This window comes from Lissotriton helveticus, chromosome 4_1 (genome assembly GCF_964261635.1).
Source record: "Lissotriton helveticus chromosome 4_1, aLisHel1.1, whole genome shotgun sequence".
In the NCBI taxonomy this organism is placed as follows: Eukaryota; Metazoa; Chordata; class Amphibia; order Caudata; family Salamandridae; genus Lissotriton; species Lissotriton helveticus.
Genome location: NC_136063.1, coordinates 126,673,577 through 126,691,432, shown reverse-complemented (window position 1 = coordinate 126,691,432; position 17,856 = coordinate 126,673,577).

Below are 17,856 nucleotides of genomic sequence, written 5' to 3'. Positions count from 1 at the left end.
TGAATATTGCCCGTGCCAGTTTGCCCAATTTATATTGTGTGATTACTATCTGATGTGTTTTGAGAATACAAAATGTATTTTTATATAACCTTGTGTGAGTTCCTTTTGTAGTGTGCCTGGGATGTTGTTGTTGTGTGCATGCGCAAATGCTTTACACATTGCCTCCGGGATAAGCCTGACTGCTCGTGCCAAGTTACCAAGGGGGTGAGCAGGGGTTATCTTGGTGTGTGACTCCCTTGCCCTGACTAGAGTGGTGGTTTCTGCCTGGCTTTGGCGCAAGCCTTAGCCAACCAAAAATCCCTGTTCTAACATTGGTGATCAGCGGTGAGGATTAGGACTTGTGTTTGCGCAGCACCACATCGACAACTGGCTACATTACAGAACTCTGCATTTTAGATAGTCACATGTAGGGGATTATTGTTTGTGATTTGGTTTTTCCTCAAGAATGTCATTTTCAAATGGTGTTCCTGCGCTTTATGTTTAGTGGCAGAAGAGAGAAAATGACAGGGCGGGACGCCAGTAGATAGGGAGTTCCTTCCTGGGTCCAGTGTCCAATCCCTGTTCCTGTCCCCAGAGGTGTGGAGAGAGGAGAGAGAGGGGATGTGGAGGAGAAATGGCTAGCTCAGGAGGGTGGTTATCCCTGAGTGTAGTATGTGTGTCTGGATTCACCAGTAAGGGTCGGATCCAGTGGTGGCAGCAAAAAGTGTGTCCAGTGTATGTGTTCCCCGTCCCGTTCCCGGATTAATGGTACCTGAGTCACGTGGTGGTCAAGTTAAGAAATCAGGGGAGGTAAAAACTGCCTCATCAGTCTTTTTTTTATTTTTTATTTTATTGTTTCATTGCAGGGAAATACAGCAATACAAATAAGCAAACAACAAAAAAGATTAATCTTGGATGCATACAAAGCATAAGAAAATGTATAGAGTCCCGCAAATTAATTAAATCCAATCAGCGATTGAGCCCAGATTTTCTCCCCCAGAATTCTTCTTTTGATGCCTTTTAGCTTATAAATAGCAGACTCAATATTATACATATACAATAATTTTTCACGCCAAGTAAAAAAGGAAGGAGGATCTGGATTGATCCACTCCCTAGTAATACAGGCTGTAGCCACTGCCATACAAATAAACAAAAAGTAAGTTACAGATTTTGATCTAGAGATAGAAAAGTCCATTCCTAGTAACACCATCTCAATGTTTACTGTGATATCACAATTAAGAACAGCTGCAAGAAAACTTTCAATTTGTTGAAAAAAAAATCCTAAGTTTAGGGCAATGGAAAAACATATGCAAATCGTCAGCTGCATAAAACCCGCAGCGACTACAGCTCGTTCCAGTAGTGGTGCTCCACTTAACAACCTTGCTAGGAATATAATAAAGATCATGTATGCACATAAAATGCTGAGATTTCATCATCCCTTTACCTAAACATTCTGAAGCACATTTAACTGAAGACAAGACATCTATACCAGGGAGACCTAATTTACTAACCCATTTCAGCTGGCATTGTTCCATATCATCCCCACATTCTTGAATCAAACTTAAGTAGAGAAGCCCTATAGGGTTTTTTTTTCTGAAGAAGTTCCAATAAAGACATTTTTGTCATTCTAGCTGAAGTAATAAATGTATGACTCTGTAAAAAACTGCGAATCTGGAGAAACTTAAAAAAATCATTTCTTGCCAACAAAAATGTATTCTCTAAATCTTGAAAAGATACGATTAAACCGTTGCTAAATAAGTCACCTAAATATAGTAATCCTTTCTGCTCCCATCTATAGACCGTCAGATCACAGAAAATATTTGGCAAAAGCCCAGGCGACGCTAAAGGGGTATAAGCATTTAGTTTAGATATGGACAGATGCTTCCGTACTTTTTGCCAAGCTCCAAAAGCTGACTTCAACGTTTTATACTTTGTCTTTTTGTGGTAGCTCAGCTCAACAACCCTAAGAAAGCTACCTTTCACTTTCTCACCCATGATCAATTCAAAGATAGATGGAGTTTGACAAGTAGGAATATCTGCCCTGTCACCAATTATAAGAGGTCTGATAAATTGAAGCGTCGCTGCTAAATAATAAAAGAAAAAATAAGGAACATTCCATCCCCCACACTCCTTGCTCAGTATCATCTTTTTTTAAAGCTTTCCGGTGGTGTTTATAGCCCCATAAAAACCTAGAAGTGTATAGTGCGGTACATATATAACACTTTTGGCAAAAATCAACATTTTTAAGATGTTGAGTCTGCCATGCAGTGATAAATGTAAATGATCTAAACGTTGTAACAAACTATTAATTTGAAATATCACGAGATTTATATTAAGTTCGGGTATTTTCTCTATGGGCAAGGCTATTCTGATTCCTAAGTATATAACCTTTGAAATAATAGGGATGTTTAAAGGTGGGTTATCTCCTGAGCATAAAATCTGCGTCTTATCCATATTAAGTTTGTACCCAGAAAATGCCCCAAATTGTTTAGCAAGTTCGTTAATTGCAGGAAGAGCAGTCTGCACGTCGGTAGTTGTTATAACAATATAATCAGCGTAAGCCAATGCACAATAGTTAATATTAGCTAAACAGATAGGGCTGATCCTTTGTTCCATGTTAAACCTGTTAATTAAGGTGTCAATATAAAGCGCGAAAAGTAAAGGTGAACAGAGGCATCCTTGACGGGTGCCCCTAGTAATCGAAAAAAAAGGAGAGAGTTGGCCATTAATTCGAATACACGCTTTTGGAGCAATATACATAGTTTTTAGGGCCATTAAAAACCCTGGACCTAATCCCTTCCTAGCTAACACATCCCATAGATAGTTCAAGGCAACCCGGTCAAAAGCTTTTTCAGCATCTAAAAATATGAGTCCAACACTAGACCGGGTTGCCTGGGACCAATCCAAAAACGTGATCACCCGTCGGATATGATCCGCGGTGTCTCGGGAAGGGATAAAGCCATGTTGGTATTTAGACACTAATGGGGATATGATATTAGATAAACGTGAGGCAAGGATCTTAGAAAAGATTTTGCTATCAGCATTTATGAGGGAAATAGGGCGAAAGGATGACGGTAGCAGAGGAGGTTTACCCTTTTTAAGGAACACAGTTATAATAGAGTCATGCCAAGACTGAAGGGCAAGACCTTGTTGGGCTCTTTGAAATAAATCCACCAGTTCTGCTCTTAGTATATTTTGAAAATATTTAAAAAACTCCAGGGGAATGAAATCAGGACCTGCAGCTTTTCCAGAGGCCAATGACAGTAACGACTGCTCTATCTCTTCCCAAGTAACGGGCAAGTCTAGCTTCTCCCTCTCCTGTATAGATAAGATACCACTCAAGGCCTGATCAGTAAAATGAGTTATTCGGTCTATGCAATCTCCTGCCATATCGTCAGTATAAAGTTTTGAATAAAAATCACAAAACACTTTGAGTATATCTGCATGATTATTAACGGTCGTACCTGCCATGTCGTTAACTTTATCAATACTAGCAAAAACAGCTTTCTGCCTAAAGCACAGCAATTTTTAGATGAAATGTAGTATTGAAGGTAAGTAAACAATTTAATAAATAAAATGAATTTCCGAGCGCGCCCTGCATCTCAAAATGTGATGCAGGGTGCGCTACGAAATTTGTTTTATTTATTAAATTGTTTACTTACCTTCAATTATTCATACTCCGGTTTTTAGCACCCCCCACCCTGCCCCTCCCCCGTCCCGCCTCTCCGCCCCACCGAAACTCCCTCCACGGGCCGTGGCTGCCTGGGAGCCATCCTTTTGAAGGGAGTGTAACACCTTCCAGCATGCAACAGTGCTTATTTCTGGCAGGAGAGTTGTATACACATGCTCCCAGGTCGGCAGATCTCTGTCTGTTTTCTAAAGCCTATGTTAAGTCACTGGATCAGAAATGGCGACTGTCTGAAGTTTCCAGGCTTTAAAAGTGACATCAATGTTGACTTGACCATCAAGTCGCATTTAATGTTGCAATCAATTTTATACCTTACCTGACCTAGTTAGGTAGTCCCATTTAGGAGTAAACTGGGTACTGGGTTGGAAGGCCAATCAGAAAACCCTGTACTAGCAAATGGGCCTCTTGAAATTTTCCGCAGCTTGAGTACCTTTGTGAAGCACCACGGGGCAGTGGACAGACTAATGGGCAGGGTGGTGAACTCAAATACCTTGTGACGCCAGATGAACTTGAGGAAGCGCCTGTGTGGGCCAAACACCAGCATGGACAAATAAGTGTGCTTTAAGTACAGGCGGACCATCCAGTCGTTGGGGTGCAGGATGTCCCACAGGAAGTGGATTCCCTCTACCTTCGGTTTTGTCGACCAAAATCATGCTGCTGACAAAGATGTGAGGGTGCAGGTTAGTTGGGCAGATATCCCATTTTGCCACAAGTGAGGAGATCTCTGCGTCTTTCAGCGCAGCCTCCTGAGCCAAAAACAGAATGGGTCGAGTGGGTGGAGTCAGTGGAGCCTGAGCGGTGGCTATTTGAGCACAGGTGCAAGCTATTTGTTGGGACAATCGTAGTTCCATGGGCACCATGGCTTTCTCAACTGGGAAAGGGAGGCATCAACAGCCTGGTAAAACTCATCATCCCAAGGAATGGTGCTTGACGGGTCTCCCTCATCCAACATGTCATTAGCCATCTCCATGGTAACACAGCGGGAGAGTGTGACGCAGAAAACCCAGGGAAGGACAAAGTAGGGTCACACACTTTGACTAGGCGCTTTTGTAGCGCTTAGAAGCAAATAACAGAAGTTCAAAGGCTATAAACTTATTTAAAGGACTGGGTGTCCATCACAGTTAGGGGTGCGCAAAGATTCATAATCAGTTGTCATCACCCGGGGACACGGCCCCCAGGTGCCAAAATCTGAAAGGGGAACCCCTGCCTGGAAGCATGTCCCGCGAGAAGCAGGGTCAACACACTACTGACCCGGGTCACGAGGCTTCAGGGAATATGCAAAGCAGATAACCAGAGCAGTACAGACCCCATGGCTCGGAGCATCTTTCTAAAGGAGGGTTAGGCTCTTGAGTTGACACAGCGGGAGGCACGGAGCATGATTCAGAATAGGGCACAGAGGTGACGCTGAATTGCGCATCAAGCCACAGAGATCCACGCCTGCCTGACTCCCTAGCGAGTGGAAGACAACACGGCAGCTCGCCGCAACAGAATAAACATGGCGGAGATGCAAGCAGCAGTCCTGCAAAAAACCAGTCACAACAGCAGTCTAACAACAACAGCAATAAGGTACCGTACGTTCTAACTCTGCAGGTGTAGCTCATTGAAAGAAATAAAAAAGAGGGGAACTTATCTCAGTGGCTGCGAGCAGCAAAGAAAGAGGATGTGGGCTCACAGGATCATGGGAGCCACTCAACATGATTGGAAGATGATGGATTGTTAACACAAGTTGACCTTGTTTGTGTTCTACGAATTTCCGCTGTTTCATGGGAATTGTAGTTTTGTATGTTTAAAGATGAAATGGCTGCTGTTGAACTAAAGAAGAAAGTGAAGGAATAATCTTTACCTCCAGTCATGCCATACAATTCTGTAATAAAATGTAACAAATTAAAGAATGTAAGTTGCCTGTCAAGTAGTTTTGAGTTCAAACAAAACGTTTCCAAATAACTTAATGTAAAAAATCAACATAAGGCAAATGAAGAATTCATCTTGTAGCAGCTATGCCGAATAGCACCACACTGGTTCTGAAAGGTATTACCTCAAAAGTGAATGAAACAGTTGGAGCTCGGGATAAGTATTAGGCCACTGTTCAGCAGTACACATAGAAAGAGAAAAAAGCCTCTAAGATTGTTTTCGAGTAGGAAGGTGCCACTTTCTGCACAAAAACAATCCTGCCTACAGCACCATGGCGCAAGGGTTACTGTGTTGGTGGTAGGTTGCCAAAACTGAGCCAGCACAAGGGGAAAGGACAGGAATGCGCCATATTGGATACATTCGGCACGTTCCTGATTTTTCACTGTGACGCAGGGCAGCTCAGCAAAGTGACTTGCTGCGCTGCCCTGCACCACAGTCTTCATAAATGCGCCCATATAATTACCCATACCGAACACAAAACTATTTTGCACTTCTGTAACAATAAACTAGTCCAGAAGAAAATCTTTACTACAACTGCAACAAAAAAACACTGTTTACTCTGCACAGATTTCCATACAAATGCCTACAAATGTAATCTAAAAATAAAATTAAACGTCACAGGAACAATAAATAACTGAAAAACTGTAATCTCAATATCTACACTAATAACATACACTCTGCAGTTGAAAGGATTAAAACCAACGCACAGCTATAAGGCTACAATATTGGAAAGCTGTGGTGGTGACACAAGGTGAGCATATTCCATGACATGGGGTGGCATATGGAGCAGAGAGAGCAGAGGATTAACATGGAGCAGCTGCTGGGGTGTGAAGCTTTCCGGGTTTCCAGAATATATTCATTGCTAAACTTGGAAATGACATGTGTGCTATTCAATGCACTTGCATTGCCAATTACAGTGTCAGCATAACTACTATCCCTCACACTCCGACACGGGTGACAATTCTGATTATTCCAGCCCTTCCTTCTATAAGAATGGCATTGGCAGCAAGTATTAATCATGTTTATTGTATATTCGATTAATAAACAACTGTTGTTATGTTTGGCTCTAAATTAGACAACTAGTGCCACAATGTGCTGCCCCTGCCGAGCACCGGAAACCGTTCGCTCAAATTAAGCACTGGACTCTTATAAGGACACGCTGCAAGACCTTATATGATGGCCATTGTTCATTTTCATGTGGTGTGCGCAGTCTGATGCACGTCAGGCGAGCCATTGTGAATACATGTATTCATGTTTAAAAACAAAACATAAGGTGAATTTGTTTTATGTATTCTACACAGTTTGCATTTAATACTTGTGGAGAGTTGGGCCAATTTTGCTGTCCACCACTTCTTCAAAGAATTTCATGCAGTCTGCTATCCACAAGAGATACGAGTTTCCTCTGCAAAGTGTTGGCTGAACAATAGCCTAGTATGCATTTTTGTTAATTTATTGGGATCGAAGTAACAGTTGGTTTTTTCGAATAACTTTTAACTATAATGCATAAAGTGCTTACTGCAATTTCTATAATATTGTGGGTAGCATGTAATGCTGTGTAGCATTAATGGCGAAGAGTGGACAGAGAACTAGGTCAATACACTTGTGAAGTGTTGAAACTGGACAATTATAATGTGTGTGCAAACATGAGGAACCACAACTTTACTGACAGTCTACCTCAAGCATTCTGGCTGGCTGGAGTGGGGCTGCCTTTGATATGGGTAGCATGTAAATAATATTTATAGAAGTATTTAAGTTTCATCGTTAATCAAAAGGGGGAGGAGGAATAGGTGTCTAGTCTGTTCCCCAGGCAGATACAAGTATTTAAGTTTCATTCACAAACAGGGCAGTATGTCTCCCGAGCAGAAGAAGAGGATGTAGTTACATTCTCTGGGTCCATAGGTATTTAAGATGTACAATCAAATGGCTAATGTAACTACTGTGGGTGGTGTTAATGGTATAGATTCTGCCCTATATGAGATCATTATCTTGTACTCAAAGTCTGCATTGCTATTACCAGATACATTTTTTTTCCAAAGGAGCTTTCGTGACTGACTGTATATTCAGCACCTCATCCAACAACTTAATTAAGGACCAAGGAGTAATGAGCACACACAATCCTGTTTTGCAGAACACTTATAGGTAAATGGTCATACTGTGTTAGAAGATGCATTGAAACTCATACATAAGGAATGTTATGTTATGTTATTAGAAGCTTGTAGAGCGCTATATCACCCAGGGGTATCTAAGCGCTATCAGCGGATACACAACATCAGTAGGTGAAAAAGCAGATCACAGAGGTCCCCACGCCTCCGCAAAAAGCACTGTACTCAGCTTTTTCCTGAACAGCAATAGGTTTGTTTCCTTCCTGAGTTCAACCGGGAGAAGGTTCCATGCCAGAGGGACAGTGCTAGAGAAGGCTCTGCCGCCCTTGGATGTGAGGTTGTACTGAGGGTAAAGAAGGTTACATGCCTCAGCCGACCGGAGAGACCTAGTGGGTAGATACCTAGGGAGCCGATCTTTGATATATTTAGGGGCTGAGCCGTAAACCGCTTTGTGTGCAATGCAGAGACTTTTAAATTTAGTTCTTTGGGCAATGGGTAGCCAATGTAAGCTGCGGAGTAGGGGCGTAGCACGAGTATGCCTGGGTTTTTTAAAAATAAGCCTCGCCGCATCATTCATTACGACCTGTAGTCAGGCCAGAAGGTAGTTTGGGAGGCCATAGTAAAGGGAATTACCATAGTCCAGCCGTGCCAGAACTAAGGCGGAGACCGCCAGCCTCAAAGTGGAAAAGGATAGAAATGAGGAGAGTTTCCTCAGCTGGCGGATCAGACTCACACAGATGCTAACCACTGATGATACCTGCTGAGTCATAGATAGTCGGGCATCAATTTTGATGCCAAGACTTTTAACTGCTGGCGCTGGGGCTGGAAGTGGCCCCAATTCAACCGGCAAAAACTGGTCGCACCAAGGATTAGCAGCTGTAGTGATTGCCAGGACCTCCGTTTTGTCTGGATTTATTTTTAGAGAGTTGTTTGACATCCAGCTGATTATGAATTTGAGAGTGTTCTGCATTCTCAAATGAGCCTGAGCATTGTCGTCAATCTGAATCAGGATTTGTGTGTCGTCTGCGTAATTGTAGACTGTTGGAAGTGGGATCCCCGGCTGGCCAGGGCTTTCGCCAAAGTCAGTCAGAGACCACCACACCCAAGTCAGGGCAAGGGAGTTACACGCCAAGATAACCCCTACTCACCCTCTAGGTAACGTGGCGCGAGCAGCAAGGCTAAACTTGGAGGCGATGTAGGCTAAGTATTTGCGCACGCACCCCAGCAACAACAACCAAAGGCCCACCACAAAGGAAACTCCACACAAGGTTATATAAAAATAGCCTTTGTATTACACCAAAACACATTAGATAAAACACACACTTTACAATGTGCCAGAGGCACGGGCAGAATTTACAAGGGATTATTTACAAGACAGGGCCACCTGGACCACTGTCAGGAATCAGCACTTTTAGAAGTAACAATACAATACTTGTAGGCCTAGAACTTAGAACATAGCCTATCAGACAGTACCTTCCGTCCTGGTTGCACGGGATAATGCGAGTGACCTCCTTAGTAAGCTTGAGCGGGCGACCCAGCGAAGCGGCGCGGCTCAGGGGAGAGCGGCGCTGCTCGAGGCTTGAGCGGGCTGCCGGCACGGTACAAGCGTTTCTCTGGGGCGACCAATATGTGCGGCTCAGAAGAGGAGGGGGAGGCAGGATGCGGGCGACCCAGCGAAGCGGCGCGGCTCAGGGGAGAGCGGCGCTGCTCGAGGCTTGGACGGGCTGCCGGCACGAGCTGCCGAGGGGAACGAGCGAGGCACACTTCAGCGAGGCCCCAGGGGCCCAGGGAGATCAGACAAGTCCCATCAATTTGGCAGGGAAGGCACCATAGAGTCCACTGGTCCTGGGACTCTGGTCAGGGGGCAAGCTTAGTATCAAGCCCTTGGGATCACTTATAACAGAAGATCACTGTAACACAGTATCAAAATAGGACATAAAGCACAAAACCAGTACCCACTGGTAACTGGTAAGTCCCCCCTACGCAATCCTAACCACCCTAGGAACAGGTCACGCAGGGAACCAGGACCTTACTAGCACCACCTGCACTAGCAAGAACAACCACCTCAGTATCACAATACAAGTAGGGGCATAGACCTGGGGACAAAACACATGATGCAGAACCTACATTCAGCGGTGTAAGGAACAGGGCACATAATGTATCAACAACACATTCAGAGGTGCAGAACACAGGGTGCGCAAAACATACTACACTTTGTACATTTCCTAACACCCAAAAGCAATAGGACATAGATCATAACAGCATCTAAACCTTTAGCGCAGAACTCACAAAGTCCAGGTTGCGCCACTGCGCCAGAACCTAAACGTAGCAGCTGCCCACTACTTGCTGGGCAGCTGAGGGACAGAACAGGGGGCCTAAACGCTGCAGCTGGCACTAAGTGCTGCGCAGCTGGGGAAAGGCCAGGGATGAAGGAGTGCGCCTCACTCCTAAAGTCCAGAACATGTCCCTAGAAGCAAAAGAAAGACCTAAACGGTGCAGCTGCCCACTAACTGCTGGGCAGCTGGAAACAAATCTGCGCCAGGGGCCCTCACTGGCCCCTCAGGAACCAAACTGCATCCAAACTGCGCAATAGGTTGGAGCCCTCTAGGCTCTAAACACATTCATGTGTCCCCTGGAGCACTCTGGCTCCTCCAATAAGGAACTCTCCCCCAACAATGGAGCCCTCTGGCTCTAGGAAGAATGGGGCCAAAACAGGTGGGGGCCACTCGGGCTCTATGCATCACTCTGCCCCTGAAGACAGATATGGCCACATCGTGGGAGCGGCCCGCTATCATGTGGGGCCGCTCAAAGAACAATCAGGACAGCCCCGAGGCCCCTCTCCTTACCGGGCTCCGGGCGTCCATTCTCTCTGTGTCCCCTCACCGGGGGCAGCGCAGGACTTCGCCTCTGGGGCTCCCCTCACTCCTGGGAGCCCCAACACGCAACATCCGGCTCCAGGAGGGGAGGGGGGCATCTTCACCCGGTCCCCCATCTCGGGACCGGGACTTGGAAAGTGGAGCCCTCAAGGCTCCGGGCTCCTCTTCTCCGGCCGGGCGCCCTGGCCAATCAGAGCACGGCGGCGGGCGGGACTTCCTTCAGCAACCCGGAAGTCCCGCCTACAGTCAGGCGCGATGCCGCCTGACTTCCGGTTTTGCCCGCGGCTGCGGCGGTGATTTCTCGGGGCATAGCGAGGGGTGGCACCCTCGAGATTAATTAAAACCAACACAGCGAGGTGGGCACTCGCCATGGCCACGACAATAGCGGCACAGTCCCTGGCGAGGTGGGCACTCGCCAGGGGCTTCCAATATTGGCAAATAGAGCAGGAAAAAGCACCCAGAGCGCTCTCAAGCGCCAAATGAAATTTAAAGCGCTCCCTGCGCTCAAATGGCAATTTCAAGCGCTATTAAGCGCTGGGTCACAGCAAAGCGCCCTCAAGCGCCAAAAGTCAATAAAAAGCGCTCCCAGGCGCTAGGGGCTAATAAGCCCAGCAGAAGTCCTCCTTGGTAGGCAGGGGGGCAAGGCTGGGCCCAGAGCCAGCACACTGGGTCTCCAGGCAGGGAGACACCCCAAGTGGCGGTCCTCTGGCCCAGCAGCAGCAACAGCAGCCCCCTCAGGATCCTGGAAGAGAACAACCTCAGTGGGGGCACAGCCCCATTTTTATACAGTGCATTCCTTTGTCTGAGGGTGTAGAGTGGGGGCGGAACCAGTCGCAGCTGGTTCTTGAGTACTCTGTTTACCTCAACCACCCTCTCTATTCACTGGCAGGGCTTGGGTCATTAGACACACCACAGGGGGGCGGAGCCAGCATTGTGTGGGGAAAACCCAGCCCATCCAGGACACAGGTACACTCCTCCCACACATTACTCATGCAGATCTCCCACTCACCACCGGGCAGACCCATCCAGACTTCCTGGAGCCTGGCATGCCAGCCAGCTCCAGCCAATCACACGCCAGCACCCTCACAGCACACGTACAGCCATGTCTAGAAATGGCGCTTCGCTACTAGACACATACATGCTGCATACACCGTTGCGCAGCATTCACTCACACGAGTTCACACATACCAGACTCAAGCCTGTACACCCCACGCATCAGGAACTACCAGGGACACATACATTCCCCATGCATTCCTATGGGCGGGCAGGCCTAGCTCAGCACATGCACTCAGAGTGCGCACGCACTTTCCACTGGGACACAGTGAAAGTGCGCAGAATCCCAAAATCACCATCTCCAGGTCACCATTTCAAGCAAAAAGTCTAGGGGTGAACCTGCCCTAAGGGCCAAAGTCCAACATAGACTCTACAGTCCATCCTGTTCAGTGACGCGATCAGTGGCTGCAGGTATATGTTAAAAAGTAGAGGTGACAGGGCCGAACCTTGGGGCACGCCGCAAGTCAATTTTGCTGGTTTGGATACAAGATCAGCAAGCTGCACTCGTTGCGACCTGTCTTCAAGGAAGGATGTCAACCAGGCGAAGGCTGTACCCCGAATCCCCAGGTCCTGTATCCGCGATAGAAGTTGGCAGTGATTGACGGTATCAAATGCCGCGGATAAGTCCAAGAGGATCAGGGCACAAGGTTTCTTGTTATCCGCCTTGAGTCTCAGGTCATCCAGCACGGATAGCATCACCAGTTCCGTGCTGTGGTGAGCTCTGAAACCCGCCTGGTTAGGCTCAAGGAGGTGGTTACTTTCCAGGAAGTGGGTGAGAGTATGTAGAACATGCTGCTCCAGGATCTTCGCAAGAAAGGGAAGCTGGGAAATTGGCCTAAAGTTCTTTAGGTTTTTTGGGTCCGCGCCAGCTTTCTTAAGTAACGGAACCACCCTTGCCTCTTTAAAGTTAGAGGGCACCCGTCCCTGCTCTATGGAGTGATTTAGCAGCGTAAGGACATTGTCCTCCAATCCAGGCCAGCCCAGCTTAAAAATCTGAGGTGGACAGAGGTCAGCTGGAGAACCAGATTTCACCCTGTTCAGTATAGTCGCTAGGCACTCCTTTGTTAGAGCTGGTAGAACTGATAATTTTTGGGCGGTGAGTCTGGTGGGGGGTGGGAGGGGTTCTGTAGAGCATGGGAGGATTGGAATCTGATTGATTTCTAGGACCAATTTCTTAATTTTATTCATGAAGAAGTCTTGAAAGTCCTGACAATCTTTGGAGTCAAAGGAAGGTTTTGGCTCTTTGATAGTACGTGGGTCAGTCAGGACTTTAAAAACCTATTTCTGGGGGTTAGTTGGCGTTAGTATGGCTGTTTCGTAAAATTCGGCTTCCTCAAATGAATGGCTTTTTTATAAAGTGCAAGCTGCAATGTATAGGCTTCATGTTCCGTGGGCGCGCGGGACTTCCGCCAGGCTCTTTCACGTTGGCGTAGAACTTGCTTTAGCTCCCTGAGATCTTTGTTAAACCATCCTGCAGCTTTGCCCTTGTCTCTCATTCTGATTTTGCGAGCAGGGGCAACAGCCTCAATAGCTTTTTTGAGGGAGGCCTGCAAGGCGGTGCTTACAGTGTTCACATCGTCATTTGATGACAAGGGATATGTGGTATATGAAAGGGCAGTAATTAACTCATCAGCTTTGACCTGCTTCCAGCTCCGAAGGAATTTCCACTGAGATTTAACTTCTTGCTGTCCTAGCAAGAGAGGAAATTGGCCTTCAATTAGGTAATGATCCGACCATGGACAAGGGGAGATCACCGGGGGAGCTAAGAGAGGGCGGGAGGACCAGATCAGGTCCAACGTGTGGCCCTTCAGGTGGGTTGGCTCTTCCACTACCTGTGTGAGTCCTAGATGCATAAGGACTTCATCCAGTTGATTTGCCTGACTATTCTTCGGGGTGATTTCCCAGTGGAAGTTGAAGTCCCCTAGTACCACCAACCCTTCATAGCGAGTGCTGAGGTCCTGGACCGTCTTCAAAAATGGTTCCAGGAACTTAACAGTTGTGTTTGGAAGGCTGTAGACTAACAAGAAGGTAACACAGTCCGTGGGGGAGCAGAATTTCACTCCCAGGACATCTACACCTTCAATACACTCAGAGTATATGGTTTCCGTCTTTAAGATGTCATTAAAGAGGAAAGCTACACCACCCCCCATGACATTATTTGGCCGGATGGCATAGATGGCGGAGAAATTTGGGGGGAGGGCTGCCACTAAGTCTGGGGTAGAGAAGTCATAGAGCCAGGATTCGGTAATACATAGGATATCAATGGTATCCTCCTGCAGGAGGGAAAAGACTTCGAGGCAATGCTTCTGCAGGGATCGGGTGTTAAGTAGTGAAAACTTACATCCCTGCCTGCTAGTCTGTATCGGCACAGTGTCCTGTAGGGGTGGTCCACTTACTAAGTTAAGGCTAGCGCTGGGTCTCAGGAGTCCTTCCCGATTAAGTTTCAACATTACCCTATCCGGTAGTTTGTGGACAGGTGAGTTACAGCATAGCAAAGACAGCCTAGAGTAGACAGTGATAGAGCCAGGGGTCCTGGCCCCTGTGCCCGAACTTGCGCAGACGGGCGCAGACGGGCTCGCCTTTGGCGCGCCCGCGGCGCGCGCCCGCGGCGCGCGTCCGCTGCGCGACGGTGCCGCCATTCCCTTAAATGAGGATAACTTTTAAAAATGAGCCATCAGAAGACTGAAGGGTAAGTGCAACATTTAGCCGAGCAGAGCGCTCTATGAATCAGCTGTTAGCGCCTCACCGAGGAAGAGCGTCCGCCCCCGGACGTACGTCACCAGGGGGAGCCCAATCTAGCCCAGCTATTGGTCCTGAGCCCTCCACTCAAGCGGCACCAGCCGTGGTGGAACGGGGCTATTGACTAGCGATAGGCAGCGTAATACAAAGTGCAAGGTGAGCAAATAGACACAATTCAGTAGTAATCACTAAAAGTGCAAGACTCACGAACGATTTAAAATAAGCATATAAATTTTAAAAATGAGCCATCAGAAGACTGAAGGGTAAGTGCAAAATTTAGCAGAGCAGAGCGCTCTATGAATCAGCTGTTAGTGCCTCACTGAGGAAGCGCGTCCGGAATAAAGAACTAGAAGGTGTGCTGTAGTCTTAAAACAAGGTGTCAAAGTTGGGGAGGTCATCAGTAAAATGAAATGCAAAATAGAAAGCAGTCCCAAAGCAAAGTATAATGAAGCAAAAATGGAATACAAAGAGCAGGGCAGGTGTTACTGCTGTGATATCAACAAAAACAAGCATTTGGGGCCTTATAAGTGATTAGAGAGAGCTATTGGCTTTATTAAAGTTTTTAACATGTGTTGCAAAGTATTGTGAATGTTGTGCAGCATGTTTAAAAGTTATAAGTTATAATAGAAAAAGTGTTATAACCATTTGACACTTTATCTATAACATAGAAAACATTATATACAACTGAAGTATCCTAATAAAAACTTGAATTAACACGAAAAATGTGTTCAGGTTTTATTGTTTATGCAAGGAAGGGGGCAGTGGGGGGGGGTGGGGAGGAGGTGTAGGGAGGGGAGCACTGGAGTGTAGGTGTAGGGAGGGGATAGGATGAGGGGGGAGTGGAGATCTAGGGAGGAGTGGGTGGGGTGAAGGTGGGAGAGGGGAGTTGGAGGTGGAGGGAGGAGAGAGTGGAGGTGGAGGGAGGTGGGAGTGGAAGTGGAGGGAGGGGTAGAGGAGGTGCAACATAACAAATTCAGAAAAGAACAGGGCATATACAGATAACTGAATAGCACACTGAGACTCTCTTCATTGTATTCGAATGATTAACCTAACAGTGTGGAAAAGGTTTACTAAAAATAATATGTAATATATAGTGAAACCTCCATAAAAGTAAGGACCCACCACCTTCAGAGCACCGATTACGTAGCACAAAGGTGGCATTCCTCAAGAACAGGTGGTAATCCCCGGTAATTTGGTCACTGTGGCACAATGCTGGTAATCCCTTGCCTATTGCAGGCAACAATGGCAATATTGTGGTAAGGCACAAACATAAATTACTGTAAATACATTAGAGTTCCGGCAGGCTCAGTGAAGAACAAGTGCACGTATGTAACTTGCATGTTAGCGTACATGCAGAGTTAACTTCTCCAAAACCCACACCAAATATCTTTGCCATTGCCAGTCTTTCGAGTAGGGCAATGCAAAGGGAGGAGTCACACTTAATTCAAGCCTTGCACTGAGCTTGTCAGCCTCCCTCCCAGCCAGTGATTGTCCCACAAGCACGCACAGCTGAGCTCTGTAATTCATCATATGACCTCCTGTATCAAACTGAAGCAGGCTTGGGGGTCCGTCCGACTGGCTGCAGCCAACGTGCCTGCAGACTTCTCTCACCGACATAAGATGAGAAACACGAGATGAGGCGCTACAGTGAAAGCACACTAATAGCGACGGAGAAACAAGCTCCGAGCTCATGCGTAGCATACCAAAGCCACTGAAATAGAGCACACGGATGTGACATCACTTGTTACTCCAACAAACATATACACAGAGTATCAAATGCACCAGGTGCGTTAAACTGAAGTATGAGCACCTGAAGTTAGGCTTATGGTTCTTCTGTACTTTCTCTGCAAGTCACCCATGGTGTGAACTCTTTATGGCTCCCCTTTTCTTTGCGGGAGCGAGCAGGAACCATCTGTTAATTACAAACAGATGGGTTCAAAGCTCGATCCCGCAAGGGAATCGCCAAACGTGCACGTGTTGCCAATCAATGAAGTGCAATGTGTGCATGTTTTTGGCTGCAAAGCTGAAGCTATTTCTAAAAGTCTTTTTCCTCGTAGTGCATGCGCGCTGCATAGGCGAGACCTAAAAATTGCTTATAGCAAAACATGTCCAGCAGTGTAGCAAACTTGCAGTGCAGTGCATGTAGTGACAAAAGAGACATTTTGTGGGTTTGAACGCAGATTTTTTTAAAGGAAGATGCGTGTCTGAAAGTTCACCAATGCTAATATTGCTAAGGAATGAAGTGTCAAATGAATTGGAAAAGAAAGTTTACTTGGATGTTATTGAGCCTATTGAAACATCTGAAAGATTTCCCCCGTTTTAGTAGCACAATGCCATCCTAACAATAATATAATTAGTGACAGGTTTTTCTGTGTAGAAGTAATGAAATGATGACCATGGTCACGGATGCCAAGTGGTTTTCTGAGATGATTTATCCTCTGTTTAATCACAGGTTTCATTTTAAATGGATGTCTTGGCATCAACTGTTGCATTTTCTCGGCTGTTGATGTTCAAGTTGTTTGTGAAGGAAAGAGACATCATGTTCTTTCAGGACAACATACTGGTATTTGGCAAAAGAAACATAAGAATGATGTAATACTGGAAAACATTTTAAACATCCTGGAGCGGAAATGTTTAGCTGGGGCGTTCTCCCAATGCAAATTTACAGAAAATAGCGTTATATATCCAAGCCATATGATTGATATACAAAGAATCAAACCACACCAACATGCCAGGAGGAATTGTGGGGATTCTTGGGTATAGCTGAATTCTGTACTAAGTAAATTCCAAATTGTAGAGTAAACATTTTGGACTGGACCCTTGCTCAAAGGCAAAACATTTGTATGGTCCAGTGAGTGACAGAATTTTAAAATCTTCAGAATTTTATTTCAGCACTAAAAGGATTTGCTCAAATGATCCTCACGACCTATGCCAGCACAAGGGACTGAGAATGGTCGTGATGCGGAATGATAAGTGCTGTAAAAAATGGGGATTGGGCATCCGTCAGGTTCTTTGTCTCCAACTGGGGAAAATTACTCCAGCGTTGAATGAGAGACCATGGATTGTATTGGGGACACATATAATTTCAAGGTATTTGTGGTGCAAAACATTCACAGTACTGCGAATAAAAACCTTGACTGAAAGAAAGGACTGTCAGTACTTCTGCTAAAGTTTCTAGATGATTTATGCTTTTCCAGGATTACGGTTACAAAGTTGTGTATATTCCCAGAAAGCAAAAAGTTCCTTTCTAGGACCTTGAAACATTTGTAAAAATGTAAAGATGAAGTAGGGAATGACTATTAGGTGATGTTTGTGCATGATGGTAGGTTACCAGCTATCAGCAAGGTGAAGTGGTGTCTCAAATACGTTCAGGATGATATTTTACAATGAGCAGTTGTTTATGTGGGTATGGGTTGACCATGGAACTTTCCTTTTCATCTAAAACCTGCTTTTTACTGTCCCTGTTCAGTTGTCTTTAGTCTGACTTTACACAGCGCTACGAGGCCTT